Source organism: Lycium ferocissimum, chromosome 2 (genome assembly GCF_029784015.1).
Source record: "Lycium ferocissimum isolate CSIRO_LF1 chromosome 2, AGI_CSIRO_Lferr_CH_V1, whole genome shotgun sequence".
Lineage (NCBI taxonomy): Eukaryota > Viridiplantae > Streptophyta > Magnoliopsida > Solanales > Solanaceae > Lycium > Lycium ferocissimum.
The window spans coordinates 57,955,194-57,965,193 of NC_081343.1; the positions used below are offsets into that span (position 1 = coordinate 57,955,194).

The 10,000-nt window shown below is 32.7% G+C and overlaps 1 pseudogene; it reads right to left on the minus strand.

Moving 5' to 3' along the window:
* The window catches only part of LOC132046293 (cysteine-rich receptor-like protein kinase 44), a 75,020-nt pseudogene that overhangs the window by 45,353 nt on the left and 19,667 nt on the right, over positions 1–10,000 (minus strand).

Consider the following 10,000-nt stretch of genomic DNA (forward strand, 5'->3'; position numbering starts at 1 on the left):
CTTAGGTGAAAAGTTAATTGCGAGAAGTTAAAAAAGCAATTTGTGGAGGTTAGTAACCTCCATTGTTTCTTATCACGAAAGGTTAGAGCCCCCGCACTAATATGCCGCAAATTGATTGTGGCGGCATCAACTGCGGGGATTTGGTGAACCTCCGTGACAGCAAATAACGGAGGTTATTAACCTCCGCAAATTGCTTTTTCATCCTCCGCTAATTGCACCCTTTTTTTGTAGTGAGGGCGAGATAGTTTGCCTCAGGGATTTCATCTCCTTCATCAGTGACCGTTGTTGCTCTCTCACGATCTGCGATGCTTCTCGGGGGGTTCGTCAGCAGGCGTTATTTTCTCTTTAACCGTTGACTTAGACTGTTTTCGGGGGCAGTTGCTCCATTGTTGTTTCTGGTAGTGGGATGAGCTTGGTTACCGGTAGTATTTGTCATATCTGAAATTTTCTAACAGGAAAGACTTAAGAGATTAGTATACGAAAGTGGGTCACAATGATATCACAATTGTCTTGGCCCCACGGTGAGCGCTAAACTGTTTACACGAAAAATCATTACAGTTGAATTTGTACGCGAGGTCAAGGATACGTGGATCAATGTAACCAAAATTATAAAATAGCAAGTAATAATTAACAAGACAAATTAAAGTAAAGCATAGCTAGTTGTAGCTTTGGGCCTTGGAGAGCTTTGAACAGTCTCACCGGGCGGTGAATCACTATAAACACCACGAATTGAGGCAAAGAAGAACTAAATGCTAAGAATAATATGAATATCTGTGTGTTGTATAATGTTTCAGATGATCTTACAATAGAATGAGTACCTGTTGTACTAGAGCTATAGGTAAAGCAGATTCCATGAATTGTGCCCCCTCAATTACCAATATTAATGTTGCAATAAAAGGCAATAAAGAGTAATAAAGTCTAATAAAGACTAACAAAGGCGGAGGAAACTTGGGGGTCTTCTGCAACGACTGTGCATTAAATGGCGTTTGACTAGTGAGTTGGCATGCTCCTCCGGACCCTTTGTAATTTCTGCCTCCGGAAGCGAGTTACCGAATTGCTTATCCGGAGCCTCGTATGATTTTTCGAAGCCCCTCATTCGCTGACTCGGTTCTGACCTGTCGCCATCGTCACGTGTCACCTTTTGATACGTCCACTTGGTGTCTACGGATTTTGCCCTATATAGTATTTACTAGTTATCAATTTTTTTTTCAATCAGTTCTGATGTCTTCTAAGTTCTAACTATTGTTTAGCGAAAAAATAATAATAATAAGTTCTAACTATTATAAAACTTAAAAGATGGGCTAAAAAAAATCCCGAATTCTAATGTGACATTTGAATGTAGTCCATACCGCATAGGAACAGTTAAAGGGAAAATTACATAGGGCACCTACTTAAGACTCTTTATTACAAAATATATAGATAGTTTTCCTTATTTACAAAACGTAACGATATATTACAAAACATGACGGATTTTCATATATTTTTCCTTTTTTTATTTTTTTTCCAGAAAATATATTTTTTTTTAAAAAAACTAATTTTTATATATATTTTTTTTTAAATTGTTTTTTGCTCAAAGGCTTAAAAAATTACCTCAATTTTTTGTGTATGAAATGTGTATTTGTGAGTGAAAATTTTAATATAATTTTCATACACAAAATTGTGAGCAAAAACTTTAAACCTTGAATATTGTATGAAAGTTGTTACAATGTTGTTGTAGTTGTATTAATTTTTTAGAAACCTAATATGAACTTTATATATGAAAAATGTGAATGAAATCTTAGTCTTGAGCGAGATATACCCATTTCATATCATTCTCATACATAAAATTTTGAGCGTAATGTTTAAGCCTTGATCGAGATATACACCTTTCATACATTCTTCATACATAAAATTTGAGCAAATTTTTTAAGCCTTGAGCAAGATATACACATTTCATACACAAAAATTTGAGTGATTATTTTAAGTCTTGAATGTTGTATCAAAGTTGTATACAATGTTGTTTTAGTTGTATTAATTTTACAGAAATCTAACATGAACTTTATACACGAAAATGTGAGCGAAATTTTAAGAATTGAGCGAGATATACACATTTCATACATAAATTTTTGAGCGAAAAATATATTTTAAAAAAAAAGATTTTTTTTTTTAAAGCATGTTTTGTATAGGGTTTGTAATGTTATGTTTTATAAATATAAAACTATCGTCACGTTTTGTAAATATTTATCCTTAAGATGTATATATACGTAGTTGTCCACGATTAAAATCACGGCGATACAAGTAGATGCCATAAAGAGTGACCCTATTGCTAACACTGTATGGTCACCCCTTTTGCAGCTCGCCCCCAAAATTCTTTTAACTTTTCCTAAGTAATGGATTTTGAAAACGCAAAGTGACAAAAAGGAATCCGTAATGGCTATTTATAAATACAAAAATAAAAAAAATAAACAAAAATTAATAATCCCTTCACATTTTGAACGGGACAATAAACCCCCTTGATCTTAATCAATGGCATTAAAAAATTTCCATTCCTTATAAAAAAAATTAATTAAAATAAAATAAAATAAAATATATGAAATAGAAATTTTCGGGTGCAGGGGTAAAAAAAATTTCATTTTTAATAAAATTTTGATAAAAGTAAAATAAAATATATGTAAATAAAAAAATTGGGTGGTGGGGTGGGAGGGAGGTAAGAAAAATTTCCCACTTTTTATATTTTTTTTATAAAAGTAATTAAACAAAATATATGAAAATAGAAATTCCGGGAAACGGGGGTGGTGAGTGGGGAGGAGACAATTGAAATGGAATTGAGACTGGTTTCCTTACTTTCATTAGGGAAGTCATTTTTAAGGAACTTGTTTTAAAGATATTTTCCAAAAATTTTGACCAACCGAACATGAGCATCTTTATTGCATATATAGAGTATGAGCAAAAGTTATTGAGTTTCCGGAAGCCCGTACCTAAAGCTTTGAATCCGCCCCTGATGCTCTTGTAAAGTAGAAGAAGACGGGCCATGAACCAGTAGAGAAATGCTGATTTTAGGTGTGAGATGGGGGAACAGGTGTGGTCATGAGGTGGTGTTCTGAGATAGTGTCATCAGACGGAAATGAAGAGTTGTGGGCCAGGTTAGCGAGTGAGATGCTCTGTCTAATCGTCCAAAAATCTGAGTGAATTGTTTAAGGGATTTGTTTGTGTGTGCGCGCGCTTTGAAATTACAGAGTGGAAAAAAACATAGGAGTATTACTTATAAAACAAATAAGTCCGAAACACAAAATCATTAATTAATCAATTGCAATATTCCCTCACTAATTGGGTGGGTTCGAACACATAACAAAGTAAATAAGAAAACTCAAATAAAGGACTATTATGCCGAAGGATGTTATCGGGGATATAACTCAGTTATCGATGCCTCATTTCCTGATGAATAAATTGATTTACCTTTGGTAAGTTTGCTTAATTCTGACATTCTAGAATTGTAGTCTTCAATGAGTGAAATCTCTGGGTTCACATTGTTGGGTGGCACTGGAAGACTCAGAGAGTGCGTGCTGAGCATGAGAACTACTATACCCATGGTTGGTCTATTACCAACATCTTCTTGAACACACAATAAAGCAATATGGATATATCTCATTATGTCACCAATCGGCCCTGAGCTTCCCCTCAGCATGGGGTCTATCAAATTTGAAGTTGTTCCTTCGCGCCAATTCGACCAAGCCTATGACAATTCCATTCTAGGGTCAAACAAAACCATAGATCACACTACTATCGATCCATATTATACTGTCTTTTGAAATTGTTTATTTCTCTTGGGAAAGATGTTTGAAAGCCTTAATTATAAGAGTTTTTTGTCTACATTACAATTAATTTTTTCTCCCTTAAACCTTTTTGTTACTTAACACTGAGAATTTGAAAAAAGAAAAGATGATAAATACTATTCCCTCCGTTTCAATTTGTTTGTCTTACTTTCTTTTTTACTCCATTTCAAAATGAATGACTCTTCCTTGTTTTGACAACTCTTTAAATCCAAATGTCCACATGACATGTTTAAGACTACAAGATTAAAGAGCATTTAGTATATTCTACATATTTTTAGTTTAAAACCGGCCACAAGATTCAAAGTTCTTTTTACTTTCTTAAATTCCGTATCAAGTTAAAACGAAACAAACAATTTGAAGTGGAGGGAGTAATTAATTTCCTAAATCCTTGGATATTTTGGACTAAATTTAGTTTACCAAAAGACTAACTCATGAGAGGTGGAGGGAGTAACATATCTCATATATGTAGCAAGTCTCAACTAGTTTGGGATTGAGGGGCACTTAATTGGTTGACCGGGTTACTTACATAGCTCAAGAGGTCTTCCACAGATTCTCCATTTCTGGAAGAAGTGTTTCTCTGGCCACTTAAAATTTCTAGGACAAGTACTCCAAAGCTAAAAACATCAGATTTGACCGAAAACTGCCCGTGCATTGCATATTCTGGTGCCATATACCCACTGCAAAACCAAAACAAGAGTCACAAGACCTGATCTCTAACAATTCTGCAACTTACAGATGACCAAACTGTTTTTAAGTTTTTCTTTTACACATGTTAGGCACTTCCATCAACAGACTCAGGTAAAAAGGCCAAAAAATTCTATTCTGGAGCTTAGTAGCCCAAACGGGGGGTCAACAAGACAATTAATAAGCTGTCAAATCGATAACCACTTGATATTACCACTTAGAACCACATGTATTGGGTCATTAATAGACTTAAGACATTTTTCAATTAACTTAGGAAGTAGTAAAACGTGTGCTGCAATTTATAGACCAAATAGGAAGGTATGGTCTCTTGCCACTAATGCTTGCACTAAGATAGGTTGTCTATATCACACCTTTCCTTGAGTGCGGTCCTTTCCTGAACCCTGCTAACACGGGATAATTTGTGCACCGGGCTGCCTTCCCTAGTGAGAATGTATCTCACTGCAATGTGAAGACCATACTTGAATTAAACTCACTTTCATCATCAGATATTGCAGCTTTGGTAGTGGCGGTTACCGAAAATTATACTATATAATTTTAATACATATATTTCTCTCAAACAGTACCGAAATCCTTTGCACACCAAAATTTTCCAAAGGTATCTGAGACATGTTTTCGTTATTTGACCACTTTTTCCAATATGTGTATGTCACGCACCAATAATATCGTGACATGTACCATTAACCTTTAGAAAAAAAGGAAGAAAAGGAACCCCAATTATTTACCATGATGGCTCGTTGGAAACCATCACCCACCACCGGCAGCCAACCTCCCACCACAACACCACCACAGAAGCCAGAACCTTCTTCTTCGCAATAATCCAATTCATTTGTAATTTTTTTTTGTTGTAAGAAATTTAGATGATGAACAAGAATTAATTAAACACTCATAATCCAAGACTTCAGATTTTCTATTTCAGGGGATCTTGAGGTGGGGAAGAAGCTCTCATGGAATCAAGTAATTGATGTAATCGCATACATCAGTTACTTGATTCATCAGTTAACAACTTTTTTTTTTTTTTTTTTGGTGTAAGTACAGTGCATCACGTAATCAAATGTTGTGTATTAGATACTGTTGAAAAATGTTTGGCATGTTGGAGGCAAAAATGTATTAAGGCGCCGTTTGGACATGGTTTGAAATCATGATTTCGGTTTGAAATCATGTAATTTGGATATCTTAAGTTATATTTTCTTTTATAGACATAAAAGACCCATAAGTTGTGAAAACTATCAAAATATTCTCAATTCTTATACAATATTACCAAATGAGCAAGTCATAGTTCATAACAAAATTAATACGCTACTAGAAGGCCTTTCTAAAAAATACAAAACCAATTGATCAAACTTTAGTTCAATAAAAACGAAAATTTAACATGAATAGTAATGAGATTGGTAGACATAAACAAAGGTTGATAGAAGTTAATGAGGTTAGTTGGTGGGAGTAATTGTTAAAGATATTTACTAACTTATGTTTTTACAAAATATAAACTTATGGGTCAAATTTTTTAGTTAAAATTTTTGAAATCATGGTTTGAAACCCCAAATCATGCCTTTTTGGATGATTTGAGGTTTCAAACCATGAGATGAAATGCATATCCAAACACTAGTTTCATCTCATGGTTTTAAACCTCATGTCCAAACGCCTACTAAGAGAGTTATATGACAATTCATAATTATACTAATTTTAGGGACAATCAAGTTCTAGTTCAACATTGAGGCAACCATTTCTTACGAAATTACTATAACTGAATTCATCTTGAAAATCCTGGTAACATTTCAAGGAAAGATTTGTTTTAATCATAAGGTTTTTATTTGCTATTAAAGAATCCTTCCCAGCGATATGAAAAATAACAGTGTCTAATGAGAGATGTAAAACTTACTAGGTCCCAACAATTCTATTTGTGTTGCCTTGAGTTTCGTCCAATGTAAATAGCCTTGCCATACCAAAGTCTGCAATTTTAGGATTCATTTCTGCATCAAGTAGAACATTGTTAGCTTTGAGATCACGATGAATGATGCGAAGTCTAGAATCCTCATGGAGGTAAAGAATTCCCCTAGCAATCCCTCCGATGATTTTGGATCGCTTTTCCCAATTCAATTGTCTACGTTTAACTTGATCTGGGGATAAGAGGAAGAATATAACTTACAAGTTAAAATTCTATACATTGATACAATAGAAGAAAAAGACTACCACAAGTAGTTCTGATAATAAGTGTAATTAGTTTTATGGAAAATAACGTAGACAACCAGACAACAAGTAAAATAAACTTAACAAAATAAATTTTACTTAGACCGTTAGTGTATATAAGTTCAAGTCATAATTATTGATGCTCGAGTTCCGTACTTGATAAAAAATAAGCAGCACATACCAAATAAAAAGTGGTCAAGGCTTGCATTGGGAACAAATTCATAGACTAGAAGTCTCTCTGTTCCATCTAGGCAAAATCCCAGCAACCTAACCAAACTCCTATGTTGAAGCCTGGCAACCAACAAGACCTCGTTTTTGAATTCCAGATTACCTTGGCCTGAATCTGCTGATAATCTTTTCACTGCCACTTCTTGTCCATTTGGAAGCTTGCCCTGTAGTAGACGATCACAAATTGAAATTAAATTATGTTACACAACAGAGCCTCAATCCCAAGCTAATTGGGGTCTTTTATGTGAATCCTCACATCCAGTTATGCATCAAGCAGGGCTAATCACCTTGTACACAGGACCAAATCCGCCCTGTCCCAATTTATTAGCATTTGAGAAGTTATTTGTTGCTGCTCTAATTGTAGAAAAATCATATTGCAGGGACTCTACTTTGCTGATATCATCATCGAGTGTACCTTCACCAAAGTAGTTGTTATTACCTACAACAAATATTTTAGTGAAACATGTTTTTAAAATGTTCAACTTTCCTTAATCATATTGTCTATTAGTAATAATCTATGCCATCTTACCTTGAGTTTTGTCCACCAGCTTCCGTTTTTGCTTCTTCGTCATAATGACATAAATGCATACAATAAGAATAATAACTGTAACAGTTGGCACAATGATCATAATGACGATTTGAGCTGTTTTATCATCCTTCACTATTGGAGCTGTTTTATCATCATTCCCTGTCGGAACTGTTTTATTATCATTCCTTGTCGGAGTTGGTTTATTATCATTTCCTACAAAGACACTTCAAGTTAGTATCATAAGAGTAAGGGTGTACAAAGCAAACCGACAAACCGCACCAAACCGATAAACCGAGTCAAACCGAGAAAAAAATCCGATTAGTGGTTTGGTTTGACTTGGTTTGGTGTTGAAAAAAGAAAACCTGACTATAACTGGTTTGGTTTGGTTTTAGTTAAAAAAAGTCAAACCGAACCAAACCGACTCGATATTACGTGTATTCGATTTTTAAAATATTTTATACATAAAAATATTTTTTGTAATGTAATTTGTAAATATTTCTTAAATTTTTTCATAGTTTTTTGTCTTTTATAATATTATTTTAAGCTTGAACTTAGAATTTTGAATGCTAATAAGTTTTATATCCTATAGATGTTAGTAATCAAATGAAATCAAAAGTCCAAATCAAAACCAACTCAACACTAATGCTAACAAAAAAAATTCAATTCTAACAATAAGAATGACAGTAATGTTGGATATCTATTCTTTAGTTTTGCATAATTGGTTTAGAGCGTAAAAATATATAACTTAATTTTTTTCTTTGTCATGGAATATAATTAATACTTATTAGCCGTACTTATTTTAGCATAACTTAGTATTTAGATTAAAGTCATTTTCTTTATGGCTTATTAATTAGCAGCACTTATTTTAACCAATTTTATTATCTTTTTTGTTGAATATTTTGCTACGATGTCATCGCCCATCTCACATTTTGTGTTATTTTCTTAAGAAACACCTTAGTTATATAGTTGTATCTTATTAGGACTAAAGAAATATATGAAGTAAAAGTCATATATTTTGTATGAACATTTTTTTGAGAAAAAACCCGAAAAAATCGAATAACCCGAGAAAATCCAAAGTTGAAAAACCCGAATTTTATTGGTTTGATTTGGTTTATAAATTTAAAAACCCGACGCAATTAGTTTGATTTGATATTTAAAAAATTCGAATCAACCCGATCCATATACACCTCTACATAGGAGTATCAGTTTTTAACTACTCGTCAAGTGGAAAACTTTTACCTTTGTCTTCCCAATTTGACTTTCCTACTTCCCTTTTCAGGTTATTTCAGAAAAAAACTAATACATACTCTATTAAATATCACAAATACAATGTTGTTCCTATATAATATGGTCTTCTTTAACAAAAGTCAAATTTTGTGCTATGACACTGTTGAATTGTGACGCTATTTGTCTAAAAGCTTAAGTTATTGGCAATAACATACTTTATTTACTTAATTTTACTTCAACACTTCTAGTCACGTACTTGCATACGTAATTGTTTTCAGGGTCAAAGCACGTGAAATTCTTTTTACGAGGGGACGACGGTGAGAACCCATGACCTTTATCTGGTTTGCTGTTTGTGTACAAAGAAACTGACAAAACGGCTGTTTGTGTGCAAAGAAACTGACAAAACACATCAAATCAATAATTCAAATTAAATCGAGAAAAAATTTGACTAGTGATTTGATTTGATTTAATTTGGTATTAAAAAAAAAACTAGACTATACTTTGCTTGATTTGGTTTTTGTAATAACTAAAAAAATATCAAACGGAATCAAATCAACCCGACATTATATTTATGCTTTTTGTAAAAATATTTTATACATTTATTGTAATGTAATTATATATTTTTTTAAACTTTTCATAGCTTTTGCCTTTTAACATATTATTTCAAGTTTGAACTTAAAATTTTGAATGGTACAATAAGTTTTATAGTCCATATGCCCCATAAATGTTAATAACTCAAATAAATCTCAAACCAAAACCAAATAAATACTAATAAAAGAACAAAGAAATTTGATTCAACACTAGGAATGACAATAGTGTTGGATATCTATTCTTTAGTTTTGCATTGATTTAAAATATATAACTTAATTTTATTATTTGCCTTAATGTTTAGTCAAGTAATTAATACTTATTTGTCGTACTAATTTTAGCATGACTCAGTACTTTTACTTATGAACATTTCCATTGTGGCTTATCAATTAGGAGTAGCAATATTTGTTTTATGCGATTTTTTTTTTTAATTTTAGTACAATGTCATCACTCATCTCACGTTTTGTTTATTTTCTTAAACAATACCTTAGATAGTTGTATCTTATTAGAACTGAAGAGATATTTGAAGCACAAGTTATATGTTCTGTATGAAGACTGTAACAACAAAACCCAAAAAATCCGAGAAAATTGAAAACCCCAAGGATGAAAAATATGATTTTTGTTGGCTTGATTTATAAATTTAAAAACATGACAAAACTAATTTGGTTGGTATATGAAAAATCCGAACCAACTTTGACTATGTACACCCCTAGCTATTATATTAAAT